Raw genomic sequence first — 17,152 nt, 5'->3', positions numbered from 1 at the left:
ACTAAAGAATAAAAGTCTTCTAGTAACATGTAGTCACGAGAACAGGCTCATTTCAGTGACTGATTTGTCCAGCCAGTGTGTAACAGACCCTCAGAGTTGCCTTCAGAGTGTTCTTCCCTCTGGCATTAGCCGGCTTCGGGTCGGCAAGTCTGCACCTGGGGAGGTGGAATGTGGCTGGGTTCTGTCACTTGTCTACCTTGTTCCACCCCTGCTCTTCGCCTGATTGTCTCCTGCTCCTCCAGGGCTGAATGGGGCGGGGGAAGAGAGAGATAAGTCTCAGGAAGGGTCTCTGATGACTAGAACACATGGAATTTAGTGATGGTGTTTGCTAGGTATGTAATATACCCCACGCAGATCTTTATTCTTCTCTCTCATTTGATGTTTTAGTGGGTTCTTTGCTGGAAACCCTTAACTACATAAAGCTCCCATGGCATGAGAAAGTTCACTCCTCTAGCTGATCACTCAGAATTCCTTCTCACCCTCGGACTTCCTGTGGTCCGTTTCCTCCTTTAGGTCGCTTTCCCCCTTGAGACAGTCTCTTGGGCAGGATTCAGCTCAGCTGCAGGATGGACCCCTTCCGTCTGATCCAGCTGATGCACGAGGAACACTCATGCATTTCCCCCTGCCGTTGGAGGTGCAGTCTTCTCTCACATCCACATAGTCTTTTTGCTCCTTCTCCTCTAGGAGACGGGTCAGGCTTTTTGAGTGGTCTTCTTCCAGTTCCCTCTCTTACTTGGCTTAACTGAGGCACAAGCTCCTCCAACCTTTCCCTCACTGGGGGAGGAGGGAACGCACAGAACACCAGTAACTCTCTCCAAATAAGTCCTCTCTGTTCCTTTGCAACTTCAATCCTTTAAATCCTTAGATGGGGTGATGGGTTAAGGGTTCACGACTATTTTTAGCCCCCCTTTTGGCAAGTTCTGCCTAGATGGTCTAGCACTCAATTTAGAACACCATGAGCTTGGCACTTGTTGGCTGTAAGGCCTCATCTAAAACAGAGGCAGAAATTGTTCCTGTTGCATCCTGTTTGCATCTTGTTTAATATCTTGTTGCATTGACTACAAAGCAATTGCATTCTGGCACAGTGGGAAGAAAAGCATTGTTATTACAAACCAAAAACTGAGTGAGGTGTGGTGGCTGACGCCTCTAATGCCAGTGACATGTGGAGGCTGAGGCCTGAGGATTGCTTGAGGCTAGGAGTTTGAGAGCAGCCTGGGTAACAGTGACACCACCTCTCTAGAAAAAAAAAAAGAAAAGAAAAGACAAGAAAAGAAAAGAAAAAAAAAATTAGCCAGGTGTGGTGGTGCATACTTGTAGTCCCAGCTACTCAGGAGGCTGAGGCAGGAGGATTGCTTGAGTCACTGGACTCCAGCTTGGGCAATAGAAGGAGATCCCTTCTTAACCAAAAGAAAAGAAAAGAAAACCCCAAACTAACTGTATCTCCTTCTTCTTGTATCTTACAAGGGGACTGTCATAGTTTATTTCAGGGAAGATTGATTTTATTTGTTTAAGAAAATAACCTGATGGGTATCTTTGATTTGGAAAGGTGATTCCTGCAGTTCTGTAGGGTGAAACAAAGAGAGTGCTGATTTGTTGTGCTCAATAGGTGAGAAGAATTCTTGAGTTTCCCAGGAAATAGGGGCCTAAGGGGCCTGGAAAGGGAACTCAGTGGGGGAACTGGAAAGTGGTTTGGGGAGAGAGAGGGCCCAGAATCCTATTGCGAGGTCAGGGCCCAAGGAGAAAGGATGATTAATGACAGGGATGGTGGTGGTGGTGGGGGGAGCTTAAAAACAAGGACTCCTAGCATTAACTGTTGGAGCGTTTAGCCCCAACCTTTTATTAAAAGTGGGCTATAGACAATAACCTTGTGTTAGTGGTAGCTTAGGGAAGTTAAAGCCAGAAAAAGGGCCCTGTGCAATGTTTGGGATGATATTAAACACAGGAGGCAAGACCCACTAGTGAGTCTAAGCGTCCAGTGAGAGCAGGAAATGACAGTGACGGTTAATGACGAAAGGTAAGTCTTGGGAGGTACTAATCTTCCCACAGTATGGGACTGAAGGCTTGGGCCCTTAGAACTTTTTATCATTGTAGGAATTTTGTGGAAAACACTCAAAAATAACTGGAGGGTGCAACGCAATCCTGGTTACCCACCACTCTGTTTGACTTGGGCTTTTTTTAAATGTTTAAGGAAAAAGTGAGTTCAGAAGGACAGATGACTTGGGGCAAAAACACAGGGAGGACTCACTTGGGTTACAGTTGCAAAATAGATAATTGGGGAACTTCTTGTAAGATTCTAGGAATGATGGTGGAGTGGGTTCATTCACATAGCAGTAACTTGTCTAATAGGAGACCTATTGTCCCTAAAAGACAAATCATATACCTTTTTTTTGTGAAGAAGTGATTTGTGTCCCCTCATTTTCCCACCCTCCCCATATTGTACTAACAGTTTATTTGAGAAAGTTGTGTTTTTTGGTTAATTTGTCAGATGCATTTGAGTTATAAGTGTATTACGTGCTTGGTAAGGCATCACGTAGAGTTACAAAGTAGGCTTAGAAAGGTTTTCAGTTTTCTCTAGGTGCCTGGATTCCTGGAAAGTCATTGGATTGTTTAGGATGCTTTTAGTAGCCTAAAACTGGTGTAAACAAAATAATACATTTGTTATCTTGCATATCAAGAAGTTCAGAGACAGAGAGCTTCCAGGGTTAATTCAGTGGTTCTATGATATCACAAAGATCCAAGCTCTTTCTATCTTTCCACCGTGCTGTGGTCAGTGTTTTGGCTTGTCCTTAGCTTTGAATCTCACATTCACAATATGGCTGCTGCTGATCCAGGTATCACATCCTCATGGTGCACCATCCATAGGAAGAGACAGGCAGAATTTTTCCTCCCTTGTGCCTTATGGGAGAAAACAACGACTTAGAGACATCCTCAGCAAATTTCTTACCAGAGCCCATTGGTCAAGATTAAGTCACATTTTCATGCCCTAGCTGCAAGGAAGATTAGGAGAGTATCAGGTAGTTTTAAATTTACCTTAGGAAGTAGGCTTTGCCTAAGGAAGATGTAGGTTGGGAATGACTATTAGTATACAAACATTGGAGTCATAGGAGTACATATGGCTAAATGAAGGTATTTATTTCTATTGCATGCTAATGTGATTCCACAATGTACTGAGCACCTGTGGTGTACAAAGCAGTGCCAACATGGTGCCCTTAAAGCTACTATGCAAGAGCAGCAAGTCCCCGAGAAATGCACAGTAGAGTTACAGTTGCAAAATGGGTGATTGGGAGGCTTCTTATAAAGTTCTAGGAATGGTGGTAGTGTCAATTCATTCACCTAGCAGTAACTTTTCTAATAAAAGATCTACTACCCCTAAAAGACAAAATCATATACCTTCTTTCACGAAGAAGTAATTTCAGTGTCCCCTCATTTTCTCCTGGTACTAACAGTTTGTTTGATAAAGATGTGTTTTTGTTTATTTTGCCAGATATATTTGCAGCAGAGAGGTCAAGGTGTGGGGAAAGAACCCAGGACTGGGAATCAGAGGACTAGAGGGTGTGGTCCTGGCTCTGCCCTCGTCCAGCCTGACACCTGTGCAAGTAACCCCATCTTTAAAAGTCTTGGTGCTCTTAATTTCCAATTATCTGTGAAATAGAGGTGTTTTTTCTTGCCTTGAAGTGATTTCCTTTTATTCCAATAAGACCTCCATTTTCTTTCGTTGCTTGCAATCTTGATGGGCCTGTTTCCTTCCTTACTCTGGCCAGAAGGCAGGCAGGGAATTCCAGCTGGGCCAATAAGTCTCTCTCCCGGAAATCTGAACCTTGAGCCAAGTGACCCAGGGATTGAAACTGGTTGGAGCTTTTCAAATCTAGATGGCAGTGATAATGGGACTATCTATTAGCTTCCACTCCTTAGATCCTTGAAGAATTCCTGACTCGTGGCTTTTCTGGAGCTTGCTTGTTCAACTCTTTTGTTGTGTGTGATCTCGACAACTTCTTTCTTTTTGTATCTTACGTTTTCCAGAGTTCAGTCCTGTTACTTGTAACCTAAGAACTCTGTTATGTGAAAATAATAAATACTTGCCTTATCTGTCCTACCTTTCAGTGTTTTTTATTTTTCAGGATCAAACTAAATTATGTGTGTGGAAGCACTTTGAAACTCTAGGGCACAAATTCAAGGTAGCACTCTTCATATTATAGCAGTATTTGTTTAAAACAATTTAAGTAAAACCTTCTTTATAACTAAGTACCAAAAATGGGTTAACTCATACCTGTGTCAGTAGTAGCAAAGGGGTATGTAAGCAGCAACCGTTTGTCACCTAAAATAAATAGGAACATGGGGCAAGTGTGAAATGATTATTTCTAAGACTAAAATTTTATGATATAATCTTATAACCAAAAATAATAACAAATAGTAGAAAATTTAAGCCAGTGGTTTTCAAATTATCATTTGGTGACGCCTAGAGTCCCAAAAGCTCTCTTAGAGTTCCACAAGGTCAAAACTATTTTCATAATTATACTAAGACATCATCTGTCTTTTTCACTCTATTCTCACAAGTACGCAGTAGAATTTTCCAGAGTCTCCGTGACATGTGGTGATGACATCATTGTTCTAATGGTTAATGGAACTTATGCTTATGTATTCTTATGTCTTCTAGAATTTTCTAAGGTTAAATATGTACATATTCAAAGAATGACTCAATCTGTTCTCAGGACTTCTACTGTGTTCTTACTAATTATTTTCAATTATGCCTGCAAAAATCTTTGTAGCATTGTTCTTATCCAATAAATCATTATCTTAAAATTCCAAAGTTCTCCTTGAGCTTAGTGGGAACATAATAAGTAGTAAATACATGATCTGGTCTTGTTTTGCAATAGTCTTTAAATTTTTTTCCAAAAAAATTTCTAAATAATTACATTTTATTTAAAACTATGATTGTTTTAAAATTAAACAATATTACATTCTGAAAGAAAATAAATTTCATTTATAATATATTTTCCTCATATTTAAGGACAGATTGTTGGCTTTAAAAAGGGAGATTAGAAGACTCACTTTCTCAACCTACAGATGTCCATGTATATCTGAAGATGCTGAAGAAGATGAAACTGACATGTTAAGAGAGTTCTCTGACTCATGGAAGGGAGGAATTTACTCTAAAAAAAACTGGGTGAAACTCTAAGAAGCAAAAATATGATGAAATCTATCTTCCCTTTGGCTTTAGAAATGAAAATAATTACTTTTTTTGTGTCTTATGCAACAGAATAGTTTTGAATAATGTTATAGTGCCAGTGAAGTCATGGCATCATTTTAAGACCAATCATTCAGAGATAAAGAAACAGGAATTGAATATTTTAAATGAAGACATAATCATGAGCTCTTTAAAAATCCAAAAAGATTTTACTAGCTTTTCAAATTAGGAATGAAAAATCCACTGAAGTATATTACAGGGTAAGTCGCTTTGCCTGGATAAATCACACGTAATAGCTGAGAGACTAATACAGCTTTGTATAGCTGGCATTGCTGAATGCCCACTGGATGAAGAGTTGGCAGAAGAAATCATAACACTGCCACTAACGATAGCGTTTCTTATTAACACAACTGCTAAATTTATTAAATCACTTGCTCTCCACTCCCCACCCCATCCATGCAAAGCATTTTAAGTTTTTTTCAAAAAACATATCCTCATTGCAAAAAAAAAAAAATGAATGAGCAAAACATACATGATTTACATCTTAAAATCTTCAAGAATTGAAGGAGTGTGATCAGAGCATCAAGCCAGACACTTCCTTCACCTATTTCACTGTTTCATACAGAATGTATGGAAGCTGCAATCTTACCTGCTCAGAGACAACCACTGTTAATGCTTTCTTGTGTGTTTTTCTAAATCCTTGTCTGTGCATATTTGTGGATGTGGATGTAAAGCAAATGAGATATGCTATTTTGTAAACTTCTTCACTTAAATCGGAAAATTTGAGTGTATTTTTCCAATGTAATTCTGTATCATTTGAAATAGGCATACAATATTCTGTTGTATGAGCAATCTTTTTTTTTCCCCCTCCACTGGTAATGATACAGGATTCATTGTAGAGATTTGATCTCATGCAATTGTGGGAGCTCACCCTGCCAACAGAGCTCACCCTGCCAACAGAGCTCACCCTACCCATTCACACAGCAGGCAGCAAATGCCAAGGGAATTAAATGCTAAACTGCAGGGCAGCCCTCAATCAAAGACTGGCAGGAGTTGGTGTACACTTAGCCCAGTTTCCTCACCCTGTGAATGAAATAACTTGAGAACGTATTCGACACTGCTTCCTAGAGCTCCCACTGGTATTAAGCTCTAGTTGACTTCACATCCTTTATTACTTTATTTTCCTTCCTTTCTTACTCCCCCACTATCCTAATAGTATTTTTTGGAATCACCTCCCAGATAAACTCTTTGTACCCGAATCATTTTTGGATGGTCAGCTTCTGGGGAATCTCAAACAGGGACACATAACAATACCCAAGACCTCATCATTACCAGCACCTTCCTAATTTCAATTTAAATCATTCCACCCTTGGGCCCCTCCTGTATTCTGAGTTCTGCTCCTCCAGCACTACAGCTCCGAGGAAGCTTCAACCCTATGTGAACCAGTGATCCATGGATCTAATCTCTTTTACTCCCATCACCCATCTGGGTTAAAAAAGAGCTCTTTGGGAATACTGATGAGAACTACATTTGACATAGAACATAATTTGGAGAAAACGAACATCCTTACAATGATGTGTCTTCCCTGTCCCATTCAGGAAGATGACACATTTCACCCTTGGCTTGCATTCCATTCTGAAGGTCAAATTATTTGTCAAATACAAATTCCTTAATATAAATCCTGGATTTCCCTAAATTAATTATCAAAGTTTTGTTTCGATAGGAAATAACACACCTTTTGTTTTTTAACAGAGCTTTGAAAAAGAAAATTACCACTATAAAGAATATAATGGTATTTTAAAAAAAGAAAGCAATTATTCAATGATTGAATTTTGCTTCTTTTATATTTAAATACTACCTTCTCAGAACTCTTCCCTGCACTTTTGACTCCTCTGCACTTTGACTCTTCTTTCTATTTTATGTCTATATCCAGTCAAACTCCATGTCCTGGGGAACCATTCTGGAGTATTCTTCAAGTTTCTCTTCCCTTTCCATTTCTGGTGCCACCAATCTAACCCAGGCACCTGGTTTTATTTACACGTTGGGCTTAAACAATTATTACTATAGTTTCCTGGTTGGCCCCCACTTTCTTCCAGTCCTTATTTGTCCTAACACTACTGACATGTTGATCCTTAAACACAGCTTTGTATTGAGGTGCCCCTTCTCAACAAGCCTTCGGTCATCTCACAGCAGAGAGTCTTAACACTGGCGTTCAGTTTCCACGATCTAGTGTCCAGTAAGGAGCAGACAACACAATGAGGATGGAATAGCAGAAAGAGGGGAAAAACTTGGGTCCCCGATTACACCGTTGAACCCCTGGATTAATTTAGCTTGAGACCTGCCACATCTCTAGACTTCTTGCTATAAAACATACGCTTCCTTATTGTGTGAACCAAATTGAGTTGGGATTTCCTGATATTCTCAGCTAAAATCATCCTAAGTGATACACACCACTGCTGGTGAGCTGGGAGAGAGGGTGGACTTTGCACAAGCAGAGACTGGATGGAGAGAGCCTTCCTCACCAGGTTTCCAGCCTGAATTAAGTGCAGCTGTTGATCAACTCATGGCCTCGGTGCGTGTGATGGTTAATTTTAAGTGTTAACTTGGAGGGTGTTTTTGGATGAGATTAACATTAAGATCAGTGACCTTTGGGTAAAGCAGATTGCCCTCCCTAACGTGGGTAAGCCTCATCCAATCAGTTGGAGGCCTGAATAAAACAAAAAGACAACTCTCTCCCAGCAACAGGGAATTTTCCAGCAGCTGCCTTTCGACTTCAGCTGCACTATTAGCTCTCCTGGGTCTCCTCCTGCTGGCCTACAATGAAGATTTTGGGCTCAGCAGCCTCCACAACCATGTGAGCCGATTCCTTTCTAATATATCTCCTGCTATGTATACACACACTGCATTGGTTCTGTTTCTCTGGCAAACCCTGACTAATACAGCGGGCAATAAAATCAGCAGAATGATGAGACAGAAGAATGAAACACCAGGCTAGCTCCAGCGAGCAAACCTTTCTTGGAAGGCCCCACGGCCAGGACTGGGTTAGGGGTGGAGGAACAGGGTGATCGTGATTGCAGTGGTGCCAGGAGTCACCTGAAAAGGCCTCCACATTTTATATTGAATTGAGTGGATAGTCCCGCATCTTGTTTTGTTCAATTCTTCTTTTTAAGAATCTTAAAGTATCTGATCTGTAATTTCATAGGCTTTCAAAGCTGGTAGCTGAGTGCTATCATTCCCAAACATGATTGTTTTCTTAAAGAACTTAAAAAAAAATGAGCAAACTTCCTCCTCCCTAAAAGTTTCTGATTTATAGATCTATGGTGGAGTCTAGAGATCTGTGTTTGAAAAACACTTCTCAGGGTTTGGTGATCACTCCTTTAGAGATCGTCTAGTCCAGTCATCTTTTTGCACATGAGAGAAACCAAAACTTGAATGGTGCAAGTGATAGAGGGGCTTTTCCCACCTTTCCAGGTTTGATAAGCAGGTACAGGTGAACATATCATCCCCCTTCCAGAATTAAGGCTTTCTCTGGTGTCTGAGGGTCATTCTTGGAAAACCGCAATAATGGATTCAGTGCAATTCAAGAATCTCACACACACACACACACACACACACACACCCGTGCATGCATGCACATTTTTCTTGTCTTTTGCTCCTTTCTCTTACAAATGAAAGAGTAGCTTCCTCTTAGTTCTTTACGAAGGGAATATAAGATTTTGCCAACTTTACAAATTTCATAATTGGTTATTTGGAGCTAAGGCTATCTGCTTTTCATGCTTACCTGTGCAAATAATATCTCTAACATTTTTTTAGCCTCTGCAATCATTAGCAGTGTTTAAGAAAAGGAATTCTATATACCTTCCTGTGATATTTATATTATTTTCTGATTTCTAAATTGTCTTCCTTCACAATAAAAGATTGTTTAAACTTATCAAAATCACTTTGATTTTACACCTACAGTTGGGATCCTAACATCTTAATTTTCGACACTTATAAATGCTTTAATAGATACACGGACAGTAATTTAGTTTGACTTAAATATAATAATCAGACCCATTTATCTAGGCTGACAAGATTTCATTTCCTAATGATCTTTTATTGTAAATTTATTTGATTTCCTTTAATATATTATCTCATTTCTCATCGCCTTTCCTTTTGAAAAAAATATGAATAATCTTTTATGGAATTATGAAGACTTGGCCTTAAGCCGACAGCTCTGAGAAGCAGTGAATATCTCCACCCTTTTAAACAAATTATATGGTTTGATAACAAAGTCTCAAGAAGAAGAGAACATTAGTTTATCAAGAAGTTATTCTAAAAGACACCAAGAATTGTACTTTCAGGGGCTCTTGTTTGCTTTGCAAGAACAAGAACCGAAATAATCAGGCAAACTTGACTCCAGTTCTGTATTTTCAACTGCACACTTGACCTCTGTCTGGATGTCCCATAATTAAGTCATGCTCATTTTTGGGTTATAAAACCAAATTTATCTTCTTTTCTCCAAAATGGCTCTTCCTCCTACATTTTTATTTCCATTAACAACATCACTCCCCAGTGAGTCAAGTTGAAAACTGAAAAGACGTTTCAGAGTTCTCCTTCTCTCCAAAATAGTCAATTTTTTACAATGTCTTCACTCCTGAAACTTCCAAATAGTTCTCAAAACTATGCCCACTTCTCCATTCCTTCTGCAGTGGGGCTCATAATTCTTGTTTGGATAATCACTACAACTTCCTAGTTGGCTTCCCTGACTCTAGTTTCAGCCCGTACTACCCATCATCCACGCTGGTGCAAGAGTAATTCTTATAGAAATACCAATCTGACTTACCTCTCTACCTCAGTATTCTTCACTGGCTCCCTATTGCCTGCAGTATCAAGTCCATAGTGCTCAGCAAGGCACACGAAGCCCTTCAGGACCCGATTCCAGCCTAGCGCTCCCACCCTATCTCTTGTCACTCTTCTCCTATCTCAAACTCCCTCCATCTTTAAAAAAACAATTCTGGCATCATCTGCTTCTGTGATGCCCCAGCAGAGGTAGCCATGGTGCTATGGTTTGAAGGTGTCCCCCAGAAGTTCATGTGTCGGGAACTTAATTGTCATTGTTACCGTATTAAAAGCTGGGGCCTTTAAGAGGTGATTAGGCCCTGAGGGCTCATGAAGGGATTGATGCGGTTATCACAGGAGTGGGCCAATTAGCTCACGAGTGGGTTCCTGGTAAACAGGCTGAGTCCAGCACGTTTTTCTCTCTGTCTCTTGTGCTCACTTGCTCTTCAGCCATGTTATGACACAACAAGAAGACCCCTCACCAGATGCAGCTCCTAGGACTTCCCAACCTCTGGAACAGTGAGCCAAATAAATCTCTTTTCTTTATAAATCACCCAGCCTATGATATTCTGTTATAACCAAGAACAGACTAAGACGCACGTTCCCCACTGTACTTCTGCACCCTGTGCACGACTCTAAGGTACTTACTCATTGTGGTAATTATTTATTTATGTCTCTGTCACTGGACTGTAAGAGCCTCAAGAGGAAGTATATATTCTATTCGTTGTTTCCTCAGTTCCTAGTGCAATGCTTGGCACATAATACTAATAATTACTTAATGAATATTCACGATGAAGAGTTGAATGACTGAAGGGAGCTCCAAGAGGCTGTTTAAATTATTTTCTTTTGCTAGATGTTTCATTGTTGTTTCTGTGAAGCATTAACTGAAAGTTGCTATGTATTATAATTATATTTGTTGAAATGACATTTGATCTGTCTTTCACAATCCCATGGCAGAAAAAAAATGCCAAAATAAGACTACAATTCAGAAATGTATAGTTGTGATATAAACACAGGCTACTTGCAATTTGAAACTTTTTTTTTTAAAACCTTGTTGCAATGTTATATTTTCTTTCCCCTCCCAGCCCTGCCTCTTCTGTAAACACTATACATGTTTATTTGTGTAAGTTGTAGAGATGCCTTCTGTACAGGGTTATGCAACAATCCTTTCATTTCTGCAGAAACGAAAGGTCGGTAAGCATCCATTCTATTACTCCCAGGATGTGAGGTAACTTCAGATAAACACGTGCAATCAAAATGCTGTAGGTATTCCTGTGAATGGAAAGAGACTACCACTGCAGTCTGTTTATTTACTTATATCTTATGTAGTTTTACAACAGATTTAAACCACCTGTAGTCTATAAATGTAGTATATACTCTTACTAAAGTAAAGGGAAAAACACTCTGAAATTGGGAGTAGTTTCTTCAAAATATAGGACAGACATTGAAAAAAAAATAACTTTTAAGTTCCTTTTTATTCATCAACTGGCACTTTAATTTTATTTACAACTACACGGAAACCTCTTTAAAGGTCAATGTCCAGGGCTACCTGACATTCATCTGAGTTTGGGGATAACATAAGAACCATTTAAGAGTTGAGTAGAAAGGACAGGAGACTACCAGTCATGGTAAATGAAACCCTTATTTTCTTTTGGTTCTCAACATTAGGATTGCCTTAAGAAAGCCTTACGTTTGAAAATCAAAAGGAAAACTAGTTTAAGCGTCATATTACAAATTATAGAGTAGGCGAATTATATGCTCCAGAGATCCCAAAGCTTCTATATAGTTGTTTTTATACCTTTTTAATTAAAAATTAAAAATTTTATTTTTTGACTAGCCATCTGAATGGAAGATACCTTAAATAACTCGTAGGAGGACATTATATTCTGTAAAAGCCTGGGAAAGAACTAAGATGAGAATAAAATTAACCGTTCTTCCTTGAAAAAATTGGCTTTCTTTTTCAAAAGAAATATGGTTGATAATTCTGTTAAAAATAAATTGATTATCTTGATATTCAAGGCCCCTCGCAGTCCAGCCCCAAGCCGCCTTCCTTGACGGCAGGACCGTGCTGTGCTGGGGAGAGGGCCTGTCATCCTCCTCTGTTGCTCAGTGGGATCTGATCACCCCTCTCTCATCACTTAGCACCTACGTTAGAGTTTTCTCAATGCCGCTTGGCTGTCCAGCTAGGCTATGAGCTTCTTAAAATTCTTCTTTCCCTTTTTTATTTACCCATAACATGCCAAAAATGTACTAATAGTTAGTTACGGCCTGAGGATTTTTTACATTTCTTCCCAGATTAAGATATAGAGCGTTTCTAACACCCCAGAAAGCTCCACTGAGCCCCTTCTGAGGCAGTACCCCATCCTCAGAGGTGATCATTCTTCTGACTTCTATCACAATAGATTTATTTGGCTTCTTCTTGAATGTCATATAAATGGAATTGTATTGGATGTGCTCTTTTATGTCTGCCTTGTTTCTCGCAACTTATCTTTGAGATTCATTTATGGGTTGAGTGTAACAATATTTTATTCTTGTTATTGTATAGTATTTCATTATACAAATATACCAAATATAACAAAATTTATTTATCTATTCTATTCTCTCTTTATTATTGTTTATTCTTAGAGATGAGGTCTTGCTCTGTCACCCAGGCTGGGGCAAAGTGATGCAATCATAGCTCACTACATCCTCGAACTCCTAGACTCAAGCAATCTTCCCACCTCAGCCTCCTGAGGAGCTGGGATTGCAGATGCAAACCACTGTGTCCAGCTATCTATTCTATTCTTCATAGATATTTTGGCTTTCTGGTTTCTGGCTCTTCTGAATAAAGCTGCCACAAACATTTTTATACATTTCTTTGGGTAGATGTATACTCTCATTTCTATTAGGGACATGTATAGAAGTGGAATTGTTGGGCCACAGTGTAGGGATATGGCACATGTTTGTAGCTTAGTAAATACAAATCATTTTCCTAAGGGTTGTGCCAGACTGTGACTTTTTGCAAGGGAATGATACTGTTTCCATCATCTTTATATCCCTGGGGTCTAATATAACATTTGGCACATAGTAGATGTACAGCAAAAATTTGCTGAATGACTAGATGACTAGATGTATTAATAGGATTCTTTGGTTGCAAACAACAGAACTTCTACTCAAGTTGCCCTAGAAGACCTTTTCTCCTAAGTGAAACTACCACCTCTTATAACTCACAGCGGTCTTCCAAATCTCTTGTAGGTACATCTGCTTGGTGAAACCCAAGTCACATATGAACTCTAGCTGCAAGGGAATCTGGAAAACGTAGTCTCAATTTCCAGCCTCATAGCACAAGAAGGGATGCCAGAGGGTTAGAGATGATGTTGGATAAGTCATTATGCAGATGCTGATACAGAAATTGAAGGGTTGGCTAGGAAACAATCAGAAAGAGACAGGAGCCAGGGCTGCTTTGGAGGTCCAGGTGAGAGAAAACAACTCACATTTCTTCAAAAGACATCATTCTTCCCTGTATGATGAAGATTTAAAGTCTTGGAAAAGGGAGTGTAGTAGGCAAAGCTAGGGTCACATGCCTATTTCTTGGGTAGGAGAGGATTGTACTGACAGTCTTACCAAAATGGCATTCAATGGAGAATTAATTTTCCAAAAGAAAATGAAATTCTATTGCCAAAACAAAGGGACGGAGACTTAAGGACAAAAAACCGACAAATGCCCACTACAGAGTTTAACAAATAAGGAATAATAATTTGAATATCCAAATTGCATTTCACACATCCTGCCTGAGAGACGACAACCCCAAGATTTCTAGCAGTTAGAGACAAAGGGGACTTAGCCAGGTCATTTTATGGGGTCTGGTATATTGTGGTATAATTTATACACAGTAAACTCACCCTTTTCAGGTGTAGAGCACCACAGTCAAGATCTGGAACACTTCTGTTATTCCAGCCCTGGTCTCACCCCTAACCCCTGACAACCGCTGATTTGATTTCTGTCCATATAGTTTGGCCTTTTCCAGAATTTCATATAAATGAAAATGTAAGGATATCTTCTTTCACTCAGCCAAGAGATTATTTTGTCCAATGGCTTTCAGTCTCTTTTCTCCTCTACTAGGAGCATTTTTCCCCAAAACTTTTATGCAGAAATCTAATATTTGAGATAGATTGCTTTCATGTAAGCTGGATGAGGAGCCCAAGTCCAACATTCTGTCTAAAGAAGCACCTTATGGTTTGCCCATGGAATTTTATTTTGTGTATTCCAGAATCACAATCAGTTCAGAATTTCTGTGCTTTTTCAAAGCTGCCTTCTTGTGGCAGAAATGTTCACAGAGCACTTTCCATGGAGGAAGGCATGGCCTGGGAAAACTATCAGAAATGCAAAAACATTTCTTGTCCTTACATTTTTGTTATAAATTATGGATTCTTACTTACTTGACTTTCTTGCTAGAAATGTTCAGTTCAGGTCCACTAGGTGTCAGTTGCCATCTCTTATATCTTTTTTAACTGGCTTCTTTTAATGCCACTGTTAACCATTAAAATGGCAAGTGCCTAGAGATCACTCTGTCCAAATAAACTGGAAGGGAAGTTTCTGCAGATTATGGCTTCTTGACCAGTGCTGTCCGGTAAGGTGTCATTAGCCACACGTGGCCACTGAGCACTTGAAATGTGGTGAGTCCAAACTGAGGTGTGTTGTAGGTGTAAAGTACACACCAGCTTGTGCACTTAGCACAAAAAAGAATGTCAAAATACTGCATTAATAATTTTTATATTGATTTCATTTTGAAAAATTTTAAATATATTGGGTCAACAAAATATATTATTAAAATTAATTTCCTCTGTATCACTTGATTTTTTAAAATGTGACTACCAGGAAATTTAAAGCCACATATGTGGGTCATATTTGTAGCTTGTATTATATGGCTACGGGACGGTGCTAGTCTAGACAGATTACCGATAGCACGTTTGCTAATCTTTCCCAAGCAAGACTCCAAATCTACACTTGTCTAACCTAAATCTCAGAGATCATGACAGAACCAGGCCACTGCCATTTGTTTGAGCTTCCTGGTAAATTTAAAAAGGTGGAAAATGCCAGAAACAGAGTTATGTAAATTGCTCCATGTTTTTATATTGCAAACTTTTATACTTAATAAATCCCAATATAAAAATACATTGAAATGTAGTGTGTTGTGCCAGTCATAAGACAATTTTAGGATTTATGAAAAAAAGAGAACAATAAAGGTGGTGTGGTCCAGTTATGGAGCACAATTTGAAAGCTGATAGAAGAACACCCTTCCCTCTCTTGGTTTATGTCTATCAATTGAATGTATAACCTTATTAGGAGATGACTTCAGAAGTTTAAATGGGAGGCCCTTTTTGAAGGGCAGGCCTTGGCCCAGTGGTCCAAATGCTGTCTCCCCAGCCCACCCCAGTAGCGACAGGCCCTGCCTTCCATCTTCTATGCACCTGCTATTTGTACCTCGTATGTGCCAGGCTCTCTGCCACACAAAGCACTTCCCAACCCTACGTTGAAGGCTTGCAACCACCCGCATGCAAGATGCCGCTGTTGGAGGCTGAAAGGATGACTGCTAACTCTTCCCCAAACACCTTTCAGCAATGATGTCTTTAAGGGACTGGGGTGATGGAAGTTCTGGGCAGAAAGGATAATAAACAATAAAGGCGGGGAGTGCAGAGTGATGAATCCCCCGCTGCTTGTCTGCACACAGCTAACCTCACCTCACCTGTGGGGCATCGAGACCCGCCCAGAAAGCGCCTTCTCAGGAACTGCTTGTTTGCTTCTGTGTATGCTAGACTGCCCCAAATTGGAGGCGTTTTCAAAACTATTATCCGGAGGGGTGGGCGGAAAGCTATAGAGCCCGTGCCTTCCGTGAGAGCGCCACCTCCCAGCCACAAATTACTCGCTTCAAACCCTGCATTAGGCGACGCCGCTTTGCCCACGGGGCTCTGAGGTTCTTACTCTCCTCCACGTCCGTGCCCTTTATGCCTGTGAAGTCGGATTTTTGTTTCGTGACTATGTAAATCGGAGCCAAGGGAGTTTCTTTTTTTCTCCGTGACTGGAACCACGGTGAGGCTTTCTGCACAATCCGGCACTTTATACATTTCTGCGCTGTGTGGGCAGAAAACAAGGCGGGGCGGGCTCTTGAATGCACTTTTCACCTGGTTTAAACAAGGGCTTTAATTTTTTCCCTTGTCCTAATCGTTATGGGGCTTGAGTGAAAGCAGGATTCATAGAGTTTTTTGTGGTTTTTTTTTTTTTTTTTTAACTCTATTTTGGGTTATAGGATGCTTGGATTTTAACACTTAGATTATTGATGAAACAGTCCCACAGATTTCTGGAATATGGTAGAATGCTAGTTTTTTGTTTTGTTTTGTTTTGTTTTTTAGTTTAGGCAGGTTTTCTGTCCTTTTGTAATACATCTCTGTATGTTAGCTAACTACACATGCTAACTAGATATTTTCTTCACGAAAGCAGAGCTGGTTGAAAGGTATTTCTCTCACACATTCATTTAATCGACATAGACTGAGCCTCTATCTACTGTGTGCTCAGAGGTGGGGACCCAAAGACAAATGAAACAAGGTCCTTCCCTCGAGTGGCTCAAGGTCAAGGGGGGAGACATGAGACAGTAGACAAATGCACTGCACTTAGGAGGTGACTCTTGAGCCGTATCTTGAAGGACTGGTAGGCTTAGGCAGCTGAAGAAGGTGGGGATAGGTAGTGGTGGTTGTTTTAATAGACTTTATTTTTTTAGAGCAGTTTTAGGTCCACAGAAAAATTGAGTATAAGGTGCAGAGAATTCCCACATACTTCCTGCCCCGCCCATGCATAGCCTACCGCATTATCAACATCTCCCACCAGAGAGGCACATCTGTGACAACTGATGAACCTACACTGACATATTTTTATCACCCCAAATCCATAGCTTAGGTTAGGCTTCACTCTTGGTGTTGCACATCCTGTGAATTTGGACAAATATGCAATGACATGTATCCACCATTAAAGTATCAGAGTAGTTTTGCTGCTCTAAAAATCCTCCGTGCTCCACCTGGTCATCTCTCCCTCCTCACTAAGCCCTGCCAACCACTGATGTTTTTACGCCCCTTTTGAAGCCTTGTGCTTGGTATACAGAGTGTTGGGGGAGGT

General features: G+C 40.1%; 1 long non-coding RNA gene across 1 annotated transcript; it reads right to left on the bottom strand.

The window, feature by feature from the left end:
• Window positions 1-2,885: 2,885 nt before the first annotated feature.
• On the bottom strand, window positions 2,886-15,774 carry LOC123649940. Its single transcript, XR_006739200.1, has 3 exons — window positions 15,732-15,774; window positions 4,268-4,315; window positions 2,886-2,895 (listed from the first exon to the last, which is right to left on the bottom strand). It is a non-coding gene; the product is annotated as an uncharacterized LOC123649940 (long non-coding RNA).
• Window positions 15,775-17,152: the final 1,378 nt, after the last annotated feature.

The sequence above is a fragment of the Lemur catta genome, chromosome 14, assembly GCF_020740605.2.
Source record: "Lemur catta isolate mLemCat1 chromosome 14, mLemCat1.pri, whole genome shotgun sequence".
Taxonomy (NCBI): Eukaryota; Metazoa; Chordata; class Mammalia; order Primates; family Lemuridae; genus Lemur; species Lemur catta.
This window is presented reverse-complemented; position numbering and strand designations above follow the sequence as displayed.